Source organism: Mirounga leonina, unplaced genomic scaffold, assembly GCF_011800145.1.
Source record: "Mirounga leonina isolate KUSES-001 unplaced genomic scaffold, KU_Mleo_1.0 Mir_150, whole genome shotgun sequence".
NCBI classification, from domain to species: Eukaryota; Metazoa; Chordata; class Mammalia; order Carnivora; family Phocidae; genus Mirounga; species Mirounga leonina.
Window position 1 is genome coordinate 9,099,005 of NW_023270374.1, and position 20,285 is coordinate 9,119,289.

Genomic DNA, 20,285 nt, shown 5'->3' on the forward strand with positions numbered 1-20,285 from the left:
CAGGATCCATTCGGATCCTAGACAGACAGTACATAGGTGGATGGAGGGGACATCCTCCACCAAAGGGACTTGAGATCATGTTGCAGAAGTGCATTCCCAGGCGCCAGACAAGCCCATCACACCAGCAGGCTGCTCTCTGCCCACGGTTACTACTTGCAATCTGTGATTTCAGTCCATCTCTTAGTTTACCAAAAGTAAAGCAGCTAGAGGGAGGTTGTGGCTTACCCAAGCCCCTGACCTGAGCCTCAGTGTCCTGGGTTGACTTCAGGCCCGCTGCCGCTGCCCGGATTAGAGGAAAACGCTGAGTGTGTCGATCACGGATGAGTCAGGAGATAGCACCCCACTTATTTTCATAAAAAGAATTTAAAATGATCATAGTTAACGTAAAAGGTGAAAAACAGAGAACTCAAAGGTATCACAGAGATAGGAACTGCAGGAAGCAGCGGCCTCCCTCAGGGCTGGGGGAATACGAGAAGGAGGCTGGGGCTATTAAAACTCGGCAGCATGGAGGAAAGGCCCCCACAGAATTGAAACTGAGAGCTCAAGGAGAAGGGGGCACCGGCGCTGGTGCTGGTGTCTGAGCTGGGGGAAGGGACCTGTGGGGCTGGGACCTAGGCCTCCGAGGAGGAGGAGGAAGACGTGTTTGCATCTCTGCTTGTTGGCCCATGTTGGGAAAACTGCAAGCAGGACTCAGCAGCTGCTCCTGGGTGGAAGGAGTGTGGCTGAAGCGAAGCTGACAGGAACAGGAAGTCCTCTCATCCGGAAGGGGAAACAGACCAGAAGTGTGGCTGCGATGGCGCTCCCAGGAACAGAAAGCTAAAGAAACACATCCGTTCTTCTCCCCGAGCCTGTGGTCTCCCTCAGGGGCCTGTCTTGGCAGAGCCTAACTGGGATCAGCTGGCAGAGCAGAAACAAGGGTTGCAGATCACGGTCCCTGCCTCCCAGAGCAGACAGGTGTGGGTTTGGGGCTGGGAGATACGCGTTCACTAACTGGCCCCCTGAGCTTTTGTTCCCATTAAAGCCTGGACCTAACCCTCACCAGCTACCAATCAATTCTCAGAGAACAGTCTGGAATCCCTGCCCCAGACCCCCACCACAACCCGTGACTGGACATCCTTGAGGTGCTGTGTATGCCGATTGCTGGGCTGGGGACACTCTACTCTGGGACTTAATCCGCATGTCCTCTGCCCTCTAGGAGCTTACCTGCAAAGGGAAATTTTGTTCCAAACATTCATCAGGTGGCCCAGGAGACTGGACACTCTTGTCTCTGAAAGCGGCCACAGCCACGTGGGACCTGCCCAGTGCTCATCGCGTGGCAGTGCTACCTCGAGCATCTCCCTCCTCGCCCAGACTTTGCCACAGGCTAGTTTTCCTGAAGTGGAAAGAATTGTTTAAAGACTGCTTTAAAAAGACAAGGAACCCAAGCATCCTAGGACACCCACTCCTGCACGGAAATGACAGTTGGTTTTTCTCTGTTCTCCCCTTACATAACCAAGAAAGTCACTATGGAAGGGTCTGCTCTGATCCCACAGCCATGGGAGGCAGAACTATGGTCTCAATAGGCCCTGCAGGCATCCACAAGGACATTTCTAGGGCATCTAACAGGGGAGTGAGCTCTGTGGTCCAGGGCTTGGGGACCCGGAGTTTATATGCTGTGCATTAAATGCAGTAGTTTCTCATGTTCATCTTGCAGCCGACATAGGGCCCTTACTAGTCTGTATGGGATCACCTCTATTCTCTCCACTCAAGGTGGGCAGCTTCATCCCTTCTGCCCAAGTGATCTGTAGGACTGCTCACCTGAGAAATTACTTCTCTGTGTTTTATCCCCACGAGAGGCAAGATCGGCCATAACATTCCTGGCACCGGGCCATGACACTGACCTTCAAAGACCTGAAATGGCTATTTCCCTGGCTGCTGTGAACTTCAGAACTTGGGAATAGATATTTCCTGAAAACATGTAACATCCCATGAACGAAGACGTTGGCGGTGCGTTCTCATCCTTGTTTATCCTAGGCTCTGGTTGGCCTTTCTGCAAGACTGCTTTCTCACGCGGAGGCCAGTTCTGCAAAGCAGTGAAATCCAAGGCTCGGCTTCCCATTTGAGCCTTCCTGCTCACCCACACCAGGAGGTAGATCAAAGGGGAGTGGACTCATTGGATATGAAGGAGTTATGCAAGAAAGGAGTTCTAGAAGAGAACTGGCTGAAGAGTCTAGGATCACAAGAAATCATGCTGCTGACATAGAGTAAGCCTCCTGGCTCTGGGGCTCAAACTTCTCTAATTATCCTAATTAGATAGAGAAGCCTCATCCTGTAAAGGTACAGAAGTGTGAGTTGTAATAGTCCCTGCCACCTGAGAAATACGCTGTCACGGGGCTTATCAGTGGTGACAAGCAAAGCCAGACCTACGAATGCAAGGGAATTCATTTAAAAGTGAGGTTTTTCAGAAGGGGAAGTCTGAATAGATAAGACCCATTTTAAGCAATCTCTATAATTAGCTGATCATCCACTTGGTAAAGAGGGAATGGCAAAATACAGGTAATTCAGAAAATTTGTTCAAGCACTTAGGTTGAACTTCCTTCTCTACCACCTTATAACAAACATCTCTAGTTCAGAAATTTTTGTCCTCTCTGAGGGCCGGCCGAGATGTCTCAGAAGGACTGAGAGAGCACACACAGAATGGCCTGATACACCATCTTGGCACCCCAGTGTCAATGGGTTGTGAAGAGCGATGCATCTTTTGAAGCTTGGGGGGAATTGCTGTTTCCCGGAACCCCTGCTATCCTGATAGACCATCGAAGGCAGAGACAGACTTACCTTGAAGACAGGCGTAAGCCTCTCACATGCTCAGGCTCCTTCCAAGGCCCCTGGGTTCTCCCATGAAGACCTGGCAGGGAAGCAGCAACCTGGCCATCCATGGGAGGGGATGGGGGTGAGGGAGCTGTGCCCCTGCTTGGGGTCACCCTCCCCCATACCTGGTGGTCCTATCATTACTGCGGCGGGGCCTGCAGTCTGCCTCAGGCTGGGGGTGGGTGGGTGGAGGATGGGTCTCACTGAGCTGGACCAGCACCCCCAAGGCCAGGGTCCTAAGGGCTAGAGCTGGGGAGGTCAGGGAGCTCCACTGCCCAGGATATGCCCTGAGGCAAGAAGCTCCCCTCCCCCCCCCCACCGGTGTGGCATTTCCAGTATAAGTTGTGACGCCCAGGAAAGCCTATTTTCTGTTCTCTCTAAATTTGCCGTTACATCATTGTCTGATGCAGAAGTGATCAAAGAAAATGTAGCAAAAAGAAGCAGGAAACAACTATTATAGAATTGGGTCAAGCAATAAATTAATAACAACTCTATAATATAATTACTGGGAGACTCCGTTTCTAGGACAATCCTGAGAAGGCAAAGCCATAGGGAAAGGAAATATCAGTGCTTGCCAGGAACCGGGGGTGGGGGGGGCATTCACCTCAAAGGGGCAGCACGTGGAAACGTTTTGGGGTGAGGGGCTATTCTAGATCTTGAGTGTGGGGGTGGTTACACAAGTGTAGGCATTTGGCAAGATTCACAGGATGGTACATTGCAAAGGACTTTACTGTGTATAAAGTATTCCATGCATATTTTTTTTTTGTTTTCGGTAATTGATTCAGTAAAGTGTGTTGACTCTCTGACTCTATTGCATCCCATGCCTGTTGCTTCTTCCTTTGTATCAGAGTCAGCAAACATAGTCCTGCAGGAGAAAAATTAAAAAATAAAGCTTCAGGGGGCGCCTGGGTGGCTCAGTTGGTTAAGCAACTGCCTTAGGCTCAGGTCATGATCCCAGGGTCCTGGGATTGAGTCCCACATTGGGCTCCCGGCTTGGCGGGGAGCCTGCTTCTCCCTCTGACCCTCTCCTCTCTCATGCTGTTTCTCTCGCTCTCGCTCTCTAATAAATAAATAAATAAAATCTTAAAAAAAACAAAAAAACAAAAAAAATAAAGCTTCAGCCTCCAAAATCCAGTTGGGGAGCTTGGGCCCCAGGGCCCAACTGGGAGGGGCACACGGGTTTGTTTGCAAATCTGTCTCCTCCCTGTCGCCTGTCAGCCTGCAGATGGCAGGAACCATTTCAGAGGCTCTCAGCAGGTGCTCAGTAACAGTTGTGAAATAGATGATAGGGATGGGGTCACCCAGCACACCAGCTCCAGAGCCCTCTTCCCTCTTCTATTTCCGCTCCCTCTGACTCCCTCCCCAGCCCCACCCTCACCAGTGTCTAAGGGTTTCCACTGTCTCACAGCTAAAAGACTGGGGGCCCAGATGAGGTCAGCATGGTTCCTACAGGAAAATGGAGCCAGAGGGGTTTCTTCCTAGCCCTCCAAGTCTCTAGGAAGGCTCCTGAGGCGGGACATGGGAATTCACCAGGAAAGTGACTGCAGGGCTCTCCAAGCACACAGGGCATCATATGCATGGAACTGGAAGATGAGAATGTTGTCGCCGTGTTGAGGGCCAGCAGGGCCTTGGGTGGTGAGGCTGTGTGGGGTGTGGGGTACCTGCTGACCCCACTAGGACGGAGTTACACTTCAGGACTCAGTGACAAATACAAGATGGGTAACCACTGTCTGGTAGCCTTCAGCTTTCATGTCTGATGCCCTCCTAAGTGATGAGTTCTGGAAGGACAAGGCCACATTCTTCTGTTCGCTGCTGGTTCCCCTACTTTGGCACCTGGCATGGTCCATGGCTCTTCCACTGAATTGGTATGTATGTTTGGGGTTGGAGGGCTGAGGGCAATAATGACTAATGTTCTAAGAATACTCCTCAGGCCACTGCTTGGAAACAGAGTGGAGGGGCCAAAGTGGAAGAAGTGGGACACATTAGGGTGCCTTGCCTGGGGAAGCCTCTGTGGGGAGAGAAGACATGGTGGGCATCCGCCTCTGAGGGATCAACAGATTAGATGGCTGGACGTCCAATGTCCTTGGAAAAAAAAAGGCTGCAGAGAAAGATCATTGCCTTCTAAGATTGTGTTCTGGCTGAAATCCCTGCACCTGTCAGTATTTGGGAGGAAAGGAAAAGTCAAGGTTCGGATGGGTCGACCTTCTTGTGTCAGCACAAACAAATTGGAAGTGTTACCCCAAGCCCCAGAGGTGGAGTGTTGCTTCCAGGCTCCTAAATGTGTTGCTGTTTCTTGTTCTAGTAAAAAGCCAGAGCAAATAGCAAAGGGAAGGTTTATAACCAAAGGCTCATGGACATTCCAGATGCAACAGATACTCTCGTGTGTCTGTGGGACACGGAAGAGAGGAGATGGTCGGGTTTGCAGGAAGTCTAGAAATGGCGAACTGCAGCCAACAGACGGCCCAACCTGGGGGACTGTCATGGCACACTGGAGCACGAAATCAGATTTTGGAGGAAGGTTTGCCAGAGGCCTGGGGAAGGATTCTCAGCCAGAGGTTTGCATGGGATCTCAGGTAGTGCCGGTTTCGGTTTACGAACAACGAGAAACAGAGGTGTGTACTGGAGTGCCTTAACCCCAGGTCTTCCCGCGGCCCCAGTTCAGCTCGGTGTATGGGCCACCATCAAACACCAAAGTGAGCCCACCAGTCCTTCCTCCTCTCCTCCACCAGTCCTCAGCAGGTTTGTGTTTGGCCCAAGCCTCAAAGCCTGCTTCCTTGCCCTTCTTTTCTGCCTTCTAAGCTTTCTCTCTGCTGCCCCATCCAGGGACAGAATCACCCAGGCCCATGGATTCCACAGGTACAGGACCCACTGAAGCATCCTGGTGACTGGGATGGGTTCAGTGAGCTAAGATCATCTCTGAGAGGACACTTATACCATCGTGGGCTGGCTCAGCCAGTCTGAGGCCCCTAGGGCCACATTAATGGAGGGAAGACCACAAGTAGCATCATCCATGGCCATGGGCAGAAGTGATCATCCACAGACAGAATTTCCACTCTCTCTTTCTCCCAAAATCTCAGTCCTGGTTTTAAAGCCTTCCAATGGGTTCAATCAGGCCCCACCCAAATTATCCAAGACACCTCCCTTACTTAAAGTCAACTGATTAGGGTTTTTAACCACAGCTGCAAAATACTTTCACAGCAATACCCACGGTAGCATTTGATTTCTAACTTGGGACTCTAACCTCACCATCACACACCCATCACAGAAACCTGGCTCGCCATGCAGAGTTTCCAGGCCTGTCAAGCTTCAATCTGCTCCAAGCTGGAAAAGTGCTGAGAGGCGTAACTTCTCTCTCGGCCATTGAATGACATTCTTATGAGATGCCCGGGGCTGGGCTCTGATACTGGGGAGGGGAAGCTGGTGGTGTCCAGAGACTGCTCTACAAGCATGGAGGAGAACAGTCACACTGTCCTTCCAGGGGCTAAGCAACAAGCTAGATGTGGTTCCCCATGGGATAATGAGAAATCTTGGTTTGCTGTGATAACTCAGCTGAGACGCCCTAAACTGGCTATACCTCTTTCAAGATCCAGTCTAAACCATGAAACCCTCCAACATGATTAGTGGGAACTTTTGACCCCAGAAATGCAGCCCATGGTGAGATAGGTCACCCAGCACATTCCCCTGAGTGAGCTTCCTAAACTGGCACTGGCATTTTAGATACTCCACAGACCCTGTGGTCAGCCCAGGAACTCACCCTGAGGACATGCCTGAGAAGAGGGGGGACACAGGAGAATCTAGACTTGCCAGGGCCTGAACAGGGCAGTGATATTGGTATGAAAGGATGCAGACAATGTTCACATCATAAACAAAGCAAATCACAACCTGGAAAAATAGTTTGCAACATACATGACAAAGAATTAGTAACACATGAAAAGCACTCTTTCAAATTAATAAAAAGCGACTCACAGTCTGTTTTTTTTTTTAATGTCTTTTTAAAACTCTTTGATTTTTACCACGGCAAAGAAGGTGAACATACGATTAAGACCAACGAGAGAAATTTAAGTGGCCACTGAACATACCAACAGATGTTCAACTTTACTAAAATTAAAAATTCAAATGAAGGCATCACTGGGCTATCATCTGAGACACTCAGACTGATAAAAGTTTAAAGAGATTCTGGTATGGTAATGAGTGGAGAAACTGACATGCTGACTCTCTGCTGGAGGGATGTTACTGATGAATCTCTCTGTGGGTCAGTATTTGTCGAACGCCTTTATGATTTTCATGTGCTCTGACTAATCTGTAGATTGTTTGCAAAGATGGCCAGGAAAGGCTCCTCCCATTCCACACGCCCTGTAGCAATGTGAGCTCCCATTCTTCTGTCCCCTGGAGACTTGCTTTGACCAACAGAGGGCTGCAGAAGGGAAGCATACAACTTCAGAGACTAGGCCTCAAGAGGTCTGGCAATTTCCATCTTTGCCATCTTGGCACTCTGAGCCACCACATAAAGATGTCTGCCTATACAACTGGAGAGACCACTTGGAGAGAGAAGATCTGGCTGACCCCCTGACTGCAGCCAGATGAGTGATCCCAGCCAACACTTCATGGAGCAGAAGAACTGCCCAGCTGAGCCCAGCCCACCCACGCAATGGCAAGAAATGATACAGTGTTGCTGTTAGAAGGTATTATTACATTTTAGGATGTAGTGATAGACACCTGACATATGTTTAGAATTCATAAAAATAATCAGATAAATGCACAAAAATACAGGAACACTTACGATAACAACAAAAACACTGATATGATTTTGATGAAATGGAAATAATGCCTATAAAGGAAGAGCTGAATAAATAAGGGTGCCTCTATTACAGTAAAATACAGTGCAGCTATTAAATGAGAATGCAGTCTCTATTTATTGATATAGAAATAAAAGTGCCATACGTTAAGTGAAAAAAGCATGTTACGAGAGAGTGGGAATAGCTTTTTTTTTTTAAGATTTATTTATTTATTTATTTTGACAGAGAGAGACACAGTGAGAGAGGGAACACAAGCAGGGGGAGTGGGAGAGGGAGAACAGGCTTCCTGTGGAGCAGGGAACCTGATGTGGGGCTCAATCCCAGGACCTTGGGATCATGACCTGAGCCAAAGGCAGACTCTAATGGCTGAGCCACTCAGGCGCCCCTAAGAGTGGGAGTAGCTTAGTGATGAAATGTGCAGGCTCTAGACAGCAGACTGAGTGTGAATAGTGCTCTTCACCATCAGCGTGCTGTGTGACCTTGGGGAAGGCACTTTGCCTTTCTGAGCTCTCTCTTTTCTCACCTGGAAAACGAAGATTTATCATAGCACCTGTTTGAGATTCATGAGAATTAAATGAGGTAATTCAGTAAATAGCTTATTAATAGTATTTTATATAGAGTATAGTATATTAATAGCTTATTAATGTATAAATTTAACTCATAGTAGAAGTTCACTTAGTGGTAGCTTCTGAGTATGATCCCATTATTAAAATATATGATTATTAATAGAATAATATTAATATCAGTTTATTATATAATATTCATCCTATATAATTAATATATTAATAAATAGCCATAGAAAATCCTGTTTTTATAAAAGATATACCTATATACATAATCTATGTTATAATTAAGCATATATTATATATATATGATGGGGGATTTAACAGATATTTCATTTTTTTCTCTACTCTCTTTTCCATTTTCAGAATTTTTATGAGGGGCCATATCTTTTATTTCTTATAGCCATTTCTAAATTTTAAAAAGCAAATTAAGAAAGTATTCTGTCTTCCACACTTCTTGATAATTTACTTGAGCTATGTCATGAAGAGTTCCCCTAAACTGCATGTGAGTGTGTATGTGTCTGTGTTCCTTGCATATGATTCCAAAAATGGGGGCCCCCACAATTGATAATAAACCCCAGTATTATTAATTTAAATGTATTACTATCAAAGCATTGAATGAATGTGCACTTTCTAGTAGAATCCATATTAGAACATCTTGTCTTCCCTAAATCTGGTGATAAATTGCTTACAGAAATGTGACATACCCTTTTAAAAAAATCTTTTGAGTTATTCGTGATGCATAAAATATAAAAAATAAGTAGACAAGTTTTTCCCTTAATAAAAAAAACCTCTATTTTATTATATATTAAGAAACTTATAGTATTAGCACTAAAAGATCCCTACAGTCTGGGATATTTCTGGACAAACTTCAGGATTTGTTTTCAGCACTACAACAGGGATCATTAGCAGCCTCAGCTAATTTTTCCCAAGCTAATACACGGGCCATGCTGTTCTGGAGATGGAGAAGAGACAATGAAGGACCCAGGTGCACAGGGGACTCACACTGCAGATCATTTAAGAGAGGAGCACTGTCTCTAAAAGCCCACCATGTTTGTTTGTGGTTCAAATACACACTGTATCTCTTTTTGCGGAAATTTCAAGGCATTTTACAATATTGAGATGTCCTAAAATTGATGCAGTAAAGAGGTATTTTTGTCCAAAATTTCCTGAAATCATGGGGCACCTGGCTGGCTCAGTTGGTGGAGCATGCAACTCTTGATCTCTGGGTTGTGAGTTCGAGCCCCATGTTGGACTTAGAGATTACTTAAAAGTAAAATCTTTTAAAAAATTTCCTCAAATCATTTGATCATGGAATTGTGGAATCTTTTTGTTTGTTGCTGTTGGTTTGGGATGGAAGAGGAGGTGATTGTTGGTAGAAATGAGACTATTTTATCTCACAGGACACACACTAGTGAGACTAGTGGATGGACTAAAGGATGGACAGAAGGAAAGAGGGAAGGAGGAATGAAGAAGGGAAGGAAGGTAGGAAATGACATAGGAAAAAAAAACCGAATGGGTGCCTGGGTGGCTCAGTCGGTTAAGTGTCTGCCTTCAGCTTGGGTCATGATCCCAGGGTCCTGGGATTGAGTCCTGAGTTGGGCTCCCTGCTCAGTGGGGAGTCTGCTTCTCCCTCTCCCCTACCCCCTATCATTCTCTCTCTCTCTCCCCGCCTCAAAAATAAATTTAAAAAAGGAAAGAAAATGAATAAGGTCTATGATTTTAAATTTATGATTCCAAACCCAAGAATGCTCTGACATCAGAAAGTTTTTTTTTTCCTCCCCAAATTGGTAGAGTCTCATTAGGTGGCAAATCTTGACCAGAAGTGACATGAGGTTATTTATAATCTTTACTGATCCCTCCCAGTGAGAATATTCCTATGTTTTGCTGCAGAAATATTGTGGTTAATGATGATGGGGTTTCCCCTCAGACCCTGATGGGGTGTCACATAATCTAGGCTCACGGCCTCATGTACCTTTTCCAAATCTGAAACATTCTGAATTCAGCTGGTTGGAAGGCATTTTGAGAAGCAACTGTGGATCTGTTTTGCATTCATATTTGTAGAGCTGTTCATACCAGGTAGATTCACTTCCGGGGCTATGACATGGGGAGAGGGGCTCCTGGGTTTGTTTCAGTGGTTAAGTGTGATGATCCATGCAGAAATCCAACACTCTGGACACAGTATGTGCTTTGAAATGTCCACTGCCCTCTTCCCACTTTCTGCTGGCCTGACCCAGCAGGCCCATCCGGTCAGCATCAATGCTTAGTGGTCCCTGAGCTTCAGCTGTCCTATGTCAGGAGAGCACTGAGCAGAAGCCAAGATCATGTCTCCATTTGGTCCTCCCCCTGCAGAAACGCTGACATAATTACCGCATACATCAATTCTGCCCACAAGAAGCTATGCCTTGGCTTGTTTTGTTTTCCTTCATACAGCTATAATGATCTCCTCCATGTAAAACATACCATTTTAAATTAAAAAATTAAAAGTTCAGAGGCAGATCTCTGCACAAGACAGCGGCACCCTCCGTCAGAGGCCATAGCTTTGGAGCATGCACCATCATGCCCAGGGCCGTGCGCACCGTTAGGAAAAACAGAGATGACAACTCCCTAATCACATGCTCTGTGTGTCTTGCATTCTTTGCAGGTTAGGAATGGGAGGAGTGGAGGAAGGCATGGGAAGTAATAACAAAATACTCAAGATGATTTTTTTTTCTCATACTACAACTCAAGACTTTTAGAGAGAAGACCTTAGTAGGAGTTTGAGAGGTTGATAACAAACCACTCTGAATTTCTTTGGAAGTACGGAGCCAGGCTCAGATGCTAAGAAGTCCTCCAAGTCCAGCAAGAAGATGCCAGAGCTGTGGGATTCCTGCTTTAAAAAAAAAAAACAAAAAATCCAGGGTCAAGGTGAAAAAAGGACTCAGAGAACAAGGTGAGGCTTGAGGTTTGAGCCTCCGTAAGCTATCTTCTGATCCTCCCTGCAAAGACAACTCTTTTTTTTTTTTTTAATTTTATTTATTTGACAGAGAGAGACACAGCGAGAGAGGGAACACAAGCAGGGGGAGTGGTAGAGGGAGAAGCAGGCTCCCCGCTGAGCAGGGAGCCCGATGCGGGGCTCCATCCCAGGATCCTGGGACCATGACCTGAGCCGAAGGCAGACGCTTAACGACTGAGCCACCCAGGTGCCCCTAAAAGACAGCTCTTAGGTAGTGTACCTCTCCACCCTCTGGCCTCAGCTTCTGTTTCTGTTTGGTGTAAAAGATCTTTATTCAAAAGATCTTTATTGAGCCCCTGCAATGTTCCAGGCACTGTTCTAGACACAGAGGAGATCACAGGGAACACAGCAGACAGTCCTTGCTCTCAGCAGCAGGTCAGGCATGAGCATCTGACAACTTACATCTTGAGATGCTAAGCCAGGCAAGGGCTTCTGCTGACTATGAACACCTTTTGTCCCCATTTCTTAGGGTCTTGGGTACCAGATCTATCTATCCCTGTGTCTGTCTTACTAGTTGTAGTGGAGATGGCTAGCTGGCCATGAAAATTTGTTCCCCACCTCCTTAGCAACACAGCTGGAGCTGGGAGGTGGATACCCAGCCAGCCTCTTTATAACCCAGCTCAGTGTGGACTTGTGAGTACTTCTAGCCAATGGAATGTAAGTGGAGGTGTTGTGAACCATTTCAAGGTCAATGCTTTTAAGAAGTGGCTGTACCTACTCATACTTGCTTTTCTTTCAACAAAGACCCTAGGGGGTAGATATTTGTCCTTGAATCACCATAGTGAGGACAGCCACTTGCCCCGGTGAATAAGTAAATTGCTACTCTACTTTATTTGCTGCATTTGGGGGTGTATTTGTTGCAGGTCTTTAGCCTATCTTAAGTAATACACATCTCTTAGGTCTTATTTGAGAGCATATCTCCGTATCTCTCTTCCAAGTTTGTTTTTAACTCTCAGGAATCCTTTGTCTTTCCTACCTTTTAGTCTAGTTATCCTGATTCCTTCTAATTCTTTCTGCATTTTGTTGTTGTTGTCTGTCTCTACTCCTCTTGGGACATTTTACATTATGTTTCTTCCTCTTTTTTTTGATCATAATTCTGACAGTTACTTAAACCCCATTCTTTTTTTTTAAAAAAAGATTTTATTTGTTTTATTAGAGAGAGAGAGAGAGAGAGCATGAGCCAGGGGGAGGAGCAGAGGGAGAGGGAGAAGCAGACTCCCCGCTCAGCAGGGAGCCTGATGCGGGGCTCAATCCCAGGACCTTAGGATCATGACCTGAACCGAAGGCAGACACTCAACCAACTGAGCCACCCAGGAGCCCTTAAACCCCATTGTGATGCACCTGTCTAATGAATGATTACCTTAATATATAAAGATCTCCTTGGGGAGCCTGAGTGGCTCAGAAAAATGAGAAAAGTATATAAATAGGTGCTTCACAGAAAAAGTAAATACAAATAGGGCTTACATGAAAAAGTACTACTTTACTAAAATAAGAGAAATGTGAATAAAATTTGATTGAGATATTTTTTCAAGTATTACCCTGGAAAAGATAAAGAGTATATTAATAATACACTATTGACAAGAATGTGGGGACATAGGCACCCTCATATAGAGCTGTAGGGAGTGTAAATTAGTACATGTTCAAAGAGCAATTTGGCAATATCTAACAGAATTGCAAATGCACTTCACATTTTGCCTAGCTAATCAATTTATAGGAAGTTATCTTACAGATACTTTTATGGGTACAAACTTATGCATGGTCAAACTTATTTATTGCAGTTGCCATAATTGTAAAATATGTCTATATAACCAAGAGGTTATCATTGAGGGACTGGTTAAATTATGGTATGTCCATGAATAGGAATATTTAGAGCCTTAAGAAATAGAAAGATCTTTAAGACCAGATAGGGTTATATTAAGTGAAAAAAAAGTAGAGAATAGTGTCTAGTACACTATTCTTTGGGTAAAAACATACATACATAAATATATGTGGTAATATAATATATATGTTATAGGTGCATATACATGGTCATATACTATATATATGATTGTGCATTTATATGTATATTTGCCCATATAATATATACACAATATATATTACACACTATATGTACATATGCACACACATATGTATATACACATATGTAGTATACACATATATATACACACATACACACACAGATTCATAGAGGATATATTCGGGAAGCTGCGCAAAAACTGGTCACATTCTTTGCTATGTGGAGGAAAATTAGGCAGATGTGGGCAGAAGAAGGGTGGAAACTTTTCACAGAATATATATTTCTAATTTTGAACCAAAAAATAAGAAATCTATTCAAAAAGGAAATAAAAGTATTTCCTAAACCTCTTATCTTTCTGTTACAACTATTTACTCAACTAGAGTCATTATTTGGGCTGGGACCTTGGTTCTTGAACATTTTGGGAATTATGGTCACTTTTACAGATCTGCTGAGATCCATGGATGAAGAATGTACACAATTTCATATTCAATCCCAGGGTATCCATGGACCTCTTCAGCTCAGTTACAAACTCCAGGTTAATAACTCCTGTTAAAAAAAAAAAAAACAAGGGGCGCCTGGGTGGCTCAGTCGTTAAGCGTCTGCCTTCAGCTCAGGTCATGATCCCAGGGTCCTGGGATCGAGCCCCGCATCGGGCTCCCTGCTCGGCAGGAAGCCTGCTTCTCCCTCTCCCACTCCCCCTGCTTGTGATCCTGCTCTCACTGGGTCTCTCTCTGTCAAATAAATAAATAAAATCTTTAAAAAACAAAACAAAACAAAACAAAAACAGGGGCACCTGGGTGGCTCAGTTGTTAAGTGTCTGCCTTCGGCTCAGGTCATGATCCCGGGGTCCTGGGATCGAGCCCCGCATTGGGCTCCCTGCTCGGCAGGAAGCCTGCTTCTCTCTCTCCCGCTTCCCCTGCTTGTGTTCCCTCTCTCGCTGTGTCTCTCTCTGTCGAATAAATAAATAAAATCTTTAAAAAAAAAACAAACAACCAAAACCAAACAAACAAAAAACGGGTAAACAATGGAAGGCAAAGGAGAGGATCTTATGTCTCTATTTCTCTTGTCTTTCCATCTTCGAAACTGTCCCACCATGTTTATCTCATTGTTCTTTGTTTTAAAACACCCACCCTTCTTTATACCTAATTTTCTGGATTTCTTTGTGATTCTCCTTTAGAAAGAAGCCTTAAAAAATTATACAAGTTCTGTGATTATGTTTTTAAAAAGACTTCCCCTTAATTTCCTGCCTCTTCTTGGAAATCGATGTCCCCTTGACACACTTTCAGAAACATACTTTTGCTCACCCCTGGGGCTCACTTTTGAACAACTGTTCTTTTTCTTGTCCTTGAACTCATTTAATATAAGCCTCGTGTCCCTCTTTACTTTGCTATTAGTATGCTCACTGTAACGCAAATTTGGAAAAAAAGCTTCTTAAAACGAAGCCCCAAGAAACAGCGTTTAAATTCCTCCCACTAAAAAAAAAATAAAATAAATTCCTCCTACCTTTGTAAAATTATAGAGTAATTAGAGAGACTCTTTATTCTCATCATCCAGTACTCATAGAACCCCTCCTGTGATAGGAAACAAACAAACAAACAAAAAACACTCAGCTGCGTCCCTCCCCCAAGAATTGCACCTTCCTTTGGGGCAGTCCAATTACTGCTTGGTGCCAGACGTACAAATGGCCGGTCCCTTGCCTCCCTCAGTTCCCGGTAACTCGGAAAATCTGTCTGAGCTCTAGAGTGCTCTGTGGGCTGGGACGAGGCTACGGTTGTGACTTCACCACAGCCCAACTGCTCCCTCTGCCCAACTCAGCTTCCCTCACTTCCTCCCGGATGCTGTCCCAAGAGACCCCTGCAACAACCACCGGCACCTACTTCCCCATCTCAGAGTCTCTTGCCTAGGGAACGCAGGACTCTAAAACTCTCAGACATCGAGTCATTCTAGAAAACCGCTTCCATGGTAGCTAATAGTGCAACGAACATCAGTTGCTTTTACCCGCACAGCATCCTCACCCCTCCTCTCCTATCAGCCTCAGGTTATGCCCACAACCCCTCCTCTCTGCCCATGCTACAGTGGAGCTGAGCCCACCCCAATCCCCAGCCCCCGAGGGCGTATGTGACGTAGGCCTAGCCAATCAGAGCAGCGAATTGCCTTGGCCACTGTGATTGGTTGGGAATGGCACATGACCACAGCTAGGCCAATAAGAACCCTTCCTCGGATTTATGCTTCAACCATTGGGATGAAAAAGCCCTCTTTGTCCTGGAGTGCCGAACTGACTGCTGAAAGAAAATTTCAGAAGCGAGCTGGATGAAAAGATGCCTTGGTGACATCATTTCACCACGTGAATCCACCTATTTCTCAACTCAGATCAATTATAAAGTTTCCCTTGGGGAGTTAATGCATTCTGTTATTTGCTTAAGCTCATTTGAGTGGGTTTCTCTTATTTGAGACCAAAAGAATCCTGTGTGATTCAGAGGGTTTATCTTTTAATTGCCCTCGATTAATAATTATAATAATTAATAAAACAACAGTAACGAACATTTCGAGTTAAGCTTTTTTTCCGAGATGTATCCTTTCCTGCTTCTTAAGCTCCAGAACTCAACTTTTTTCCTGAATGCCCCCGGGACATTCCTTGTCATACTTCTGGCATCTTACACTGATGCCCACAGGGCTACCTGGGGCCTTGTATCTGTAAGACTTGGCCTTTGGGCTTATTGAGCTCTCATGTCTAATTAGTTTGAATTAAAAATCTCTTCCGTTACTGGGGCGCCTGGGTGGCCCAGTGGTTAAGCCACCGATTCTTGGTTTTGGCTCAGGTCATGATCTCAGGGTTGTGAGATCAAACCCCACATTGGGCCCTGTGCTGGGTGTGGAGCCTGCTTAAGATTCTCTCTCTCCCTCTCCTTCTGGACCACGCCCCCACCCTAAGAAAAATCTCTCCCATTACTGCCAGGGTGTTGTTCTCTGCCACTTTTCTCTGCTGCCACTATCAGTGCTTCTAGCAACCCTTCTCCTCCTCCTTGATTGCGGTTTTGACTTAGAAATCTGATCTCTGAGTTTATTTGAACTGTGTAAAGTGAACAGAGGTTTTGAGCAAATGCCTGATAGGCTCTCCTGTGCTTTAAGTGTGTAAGGTTTTGATATGTGGACATTGGACATTCAATGGCATTTTATGATTTTTATACTTGTCGTGATATAGGTTTCCAATCAGGAAATGTATGGGCCAGGAGACTTCCATATAGGCAAGATGTGATATTCATCCATGCAATCAGAAAATTTGGTTGGTGGAGGGTAGCCTCCATCTGGCATATTGTTCTATCCTGAAAATAATGTTCTCAGATGAATGCATTCCATGTGAATCAGTGACTTCTTGAGTCGAGAAAACTAGAATGAAGCCTACAGTAAATGGGTCCATACATACATGCATACAAACCCAACTAGCATGTATGCCCAGTGATTTTTCACTTCTATGGGTGTATGGTGTGCTATCCTGGTTACTGATCTTCCTGGGTAATCTGTACATGTCTAGAGATGAAAGTGGAATTTCTAGCATTAAGTTGATGTCTCAGCTTGATTCCAGTTGTGTTTGTCTCGTGAACTTGACTTAGAGCAGCCGGGATCTGATGTACTGACTTATACCTCTAGCACCAATGACGGAGTCTGGGAGCCTGTAAGCAGGAAGAGGCACATAGACGGGAAAGGGGACATTTGCTTCTGTGTTCCCCTGTTTCTGGCGAGCAAAGAGCAGATCTAGAAGGAAGGAAAACGTTCCCAAGAGGGGAGGAAATCTGACAGCCTCAGGTGGTCCAACATCCTCAATTAGCATGGAAATAGCATTAGCATTAGTTTTGCACAAAGAGAACTACTTTTGCCAATCACTTCAACTCCTCTTTATCGCTTTCAAGTATGTTTATTTTGATGGCTTTTTATTTATTCTTTTTTTTTTTTTCCAGTGGTACATCAGAAATATGGCCCCGTCTGGAGACAGTACACAACTTGACGCTTTCCACCGCCCTTCCAATCAGGAGCAACTACAGCTGTCGGGGGAGCACTGAAAAAATGTCAATTAGCTATAAAAGTTCCACAAACAAGCATTATGTCTTCCTCTTACGAGTCCCTGGTGCAGCTCAAAATTGAGGAATAATGTCTGCAGTTAAAAATGGTTGTTGGGGCCCCAGCACTCTCTTTTCCCATTAATAATGGCTTTGGCGCTGGTGCTGGAGTCATGGCATGTGTTTGTGGGGGCCCAGGCAGCTGCTGGGTATTTGTGTTACAAATAGCTACAGCTCCCATCACATTGATGGGGAGGGGCCGCGACCCCGGGTCCCTCTAGGCGCATAACCGGTGGCAAGTTCAACCCTCGGGGGAATGGGGACGCGAGCTGCATCCAGCCTCCTGTCTCTGCAGGCGCTGGCTGCTTCTCTCTGGGCCGTGCCTGCGAATCACATCAGGATTGCTCTGGCTCGGAGGGAGAATGAGAGAGCAGTCTGCCTTCTGGTGTCACCCTCTGTGACTGTCCGGGAGCGGCCCCACGTGGCCTTTATTTATGGACAAGCACGCTGTCCTCTAGGCTAAAAAAGCGGAGCAAGTCTCTTCTGCAAGTGAAAGCCGGCATGTGGGGCCAGTGGATGGGGCCTGTCTTGACATGTGAAGTGTAATAAATCCTTATTTATGAAAACAGGCAGCTGGCCCAAGCACTGTAGATTGTCAATTTGATTTTTTTTAAGTGTTGCATTAAAATATTATTTAATCTTGACTACTGAGGTTTTTGGCACCCCCTTAAATCTTGTGCCTGAGGTCAGTGACTCATTCTCCTCACCCTGGTCCCAGCTCTGCCTTTTAGCCAGAGAGGCCGTGGACGTGGGTCCTTCTACAGGGGCTCGCCTGTGTGTTTCGAGGAAATGACTATCCCACTTAGCAGACCTGGGGAAGAAAGATCCGGTAGTGCCCTGCGTGGAGACGGAGTCTGGAAAGAGCGTGAAGACAAACCCTGGTTTCAATTCTTGTTCCACAGCTGTGTGACCTTCTGAAATCATCCAACTTCTCTGAGCTTCAGGCTTCCCATCTGAGACACTGAAATAATGATCTTGACCTCGAATTAGGGCTGCGGAGATGAAATGAGGTATGTCAGGTGGCTGGCACTTGGTAAATGGCACTTCACCAAATGTCTGCAGAGTGAATAATCAACACACAAGATGTTGGTTGAAGGACCGGAGGGTTTTATATCATCGGATTGCCTTCAGCCCGGTGGGACCTTTTTTGTCATTTTGTTTTCTACATCAGGTTTTCATGATTTCTGCACATGTTTACGTTCTGTGCTAGATCCAAGGGTGGGATTCATATATAAATCTTTTCTGTATCCCTCATTATGCTTTGGGCAAGCATCTGATAACTATTTGTTGCATGAATAGAAAGGTTATTTTTTTTAAAGATTTATTATTTGAGAGAGAGCAGGAGTGGGAGAAATGGGGTGGGGGGAAGGAAAGAATCTCAAGCACACTCCCCACTGAGCACAGAGCCCAATGCGGGGCTTGATCCCATGACCCTGAGATCATGACCTGCACTGAAATCAAGAGTCAGACACAACTGATTGAGCCACCCAGGCACCCTGGAAAGAAAGCTCATTAATGAACAGTGGTATGAATAGATATAAAACCAGGGAGTGTGGTTCTACATAGGTGACCCGAGCCATTTACCATACTGTCAGCTCCGGGACTCTTAGGAGGGTTGGACTCAAAGCAGGTTAAGTGCAGGGACCTTGAACGCTACAGCGACCCCAGTGATTCCCAAGTGGAGAGTCATATGCATAGATCCTTGGTCCTTGTCCCTCTAAGTGGGGGCGGCAGGGAGAAGAGAATTTGATGCTTTTGCTGTTTCCAGGATTGGCCCATGGAGATTCAGTTAACTCATAACCACTCAAGAGTCAGAAAGTTCTGGGTTATCAGGGAAAGACGATGTTGGGGGCTTTTTAGGTAAAAGATGTCGAGAGGTAAGCTTATAAAAATGGGTGACCATGTGATTTATTATTCAAGCTGGGATAATTTTGGAAGTTAAAGGGGATGCTGTTATAATTATGCTGGAATGAAAGACACCAACCCAAGCTGTTCTGGGCCAAGCAGGACACACATTCACTCTACTTCTAAGATAAACATGCAAAGACCCCTTAGCTCAGCGTTGGAAAGAACGAAGTCATCTGTGCTTCTGCCTGGTGGGCAGCTCTGGTTTCTTTTGGAAGTCTGCCCTTTGCAGCCCACTGCTGTCTGGTGATTGGATAATTGTGCCTCTCTCTGCCCGCTGTGTCCTCTCCTTAGCCAGAAGCCGCGGTCCCCAAGAGCTGGGTTACTCACCCATGGCCATAGGCTGGCTTTCCTGTTGCACTTGGGATCTCTGTTTAGAAGAGTGATGTCTTGCAGGAGCCTGAAACATGGAATCAGCAGCGGAGAGGCCCACAAAGGCAGAATACCAAAGAGGTGAACAGCGTGGGACGTGAACTGTCTTCTAGATAAATGACTGGTGTAAGCACCGGAAAAGAAATCTAGGTAGAAAATCACCGAGTCCAATATGTCACCTGAGAGCCTCTCCCTGCACCCAGTTTACTATTGAGGAGAGTAAAATCAGGTGCTCAAGTTTATGAACTCCTTCAAATTCATGTCTCTGGCCCACATGCCATCCATGGATTCCAGACTCGAATACCCCATGGCTTCCTTGACATCTCCACCGACAGAGATATCAGACTCGGTGTGTCCGGGCAGGGCCCCTGAGCACCCCCATCCTCCCACTCAGCCAACAGCAAGTCCTCCCTGTCAGTGACTCAGACCCCAAATTTTGGAGTTACTTGGGACTCCTCACGTCTTCCTTCACGTATCACCTCGAATCTGTGAGAAAACACTATTCAGAGTACATCACCGTCTGACCCCTGCCATTACCTGCTTCAAGCCCCCAGCGTCTCTCATGGGGCCTCTTAGTATTGTTACTGCCTCCTAATTCATTCCACCTGTACCTACCTACAGTCTTTTTTTCACTAAAGAGTCAAATCCATCCTTTAAAAGCCTAAGTCAGGCTGT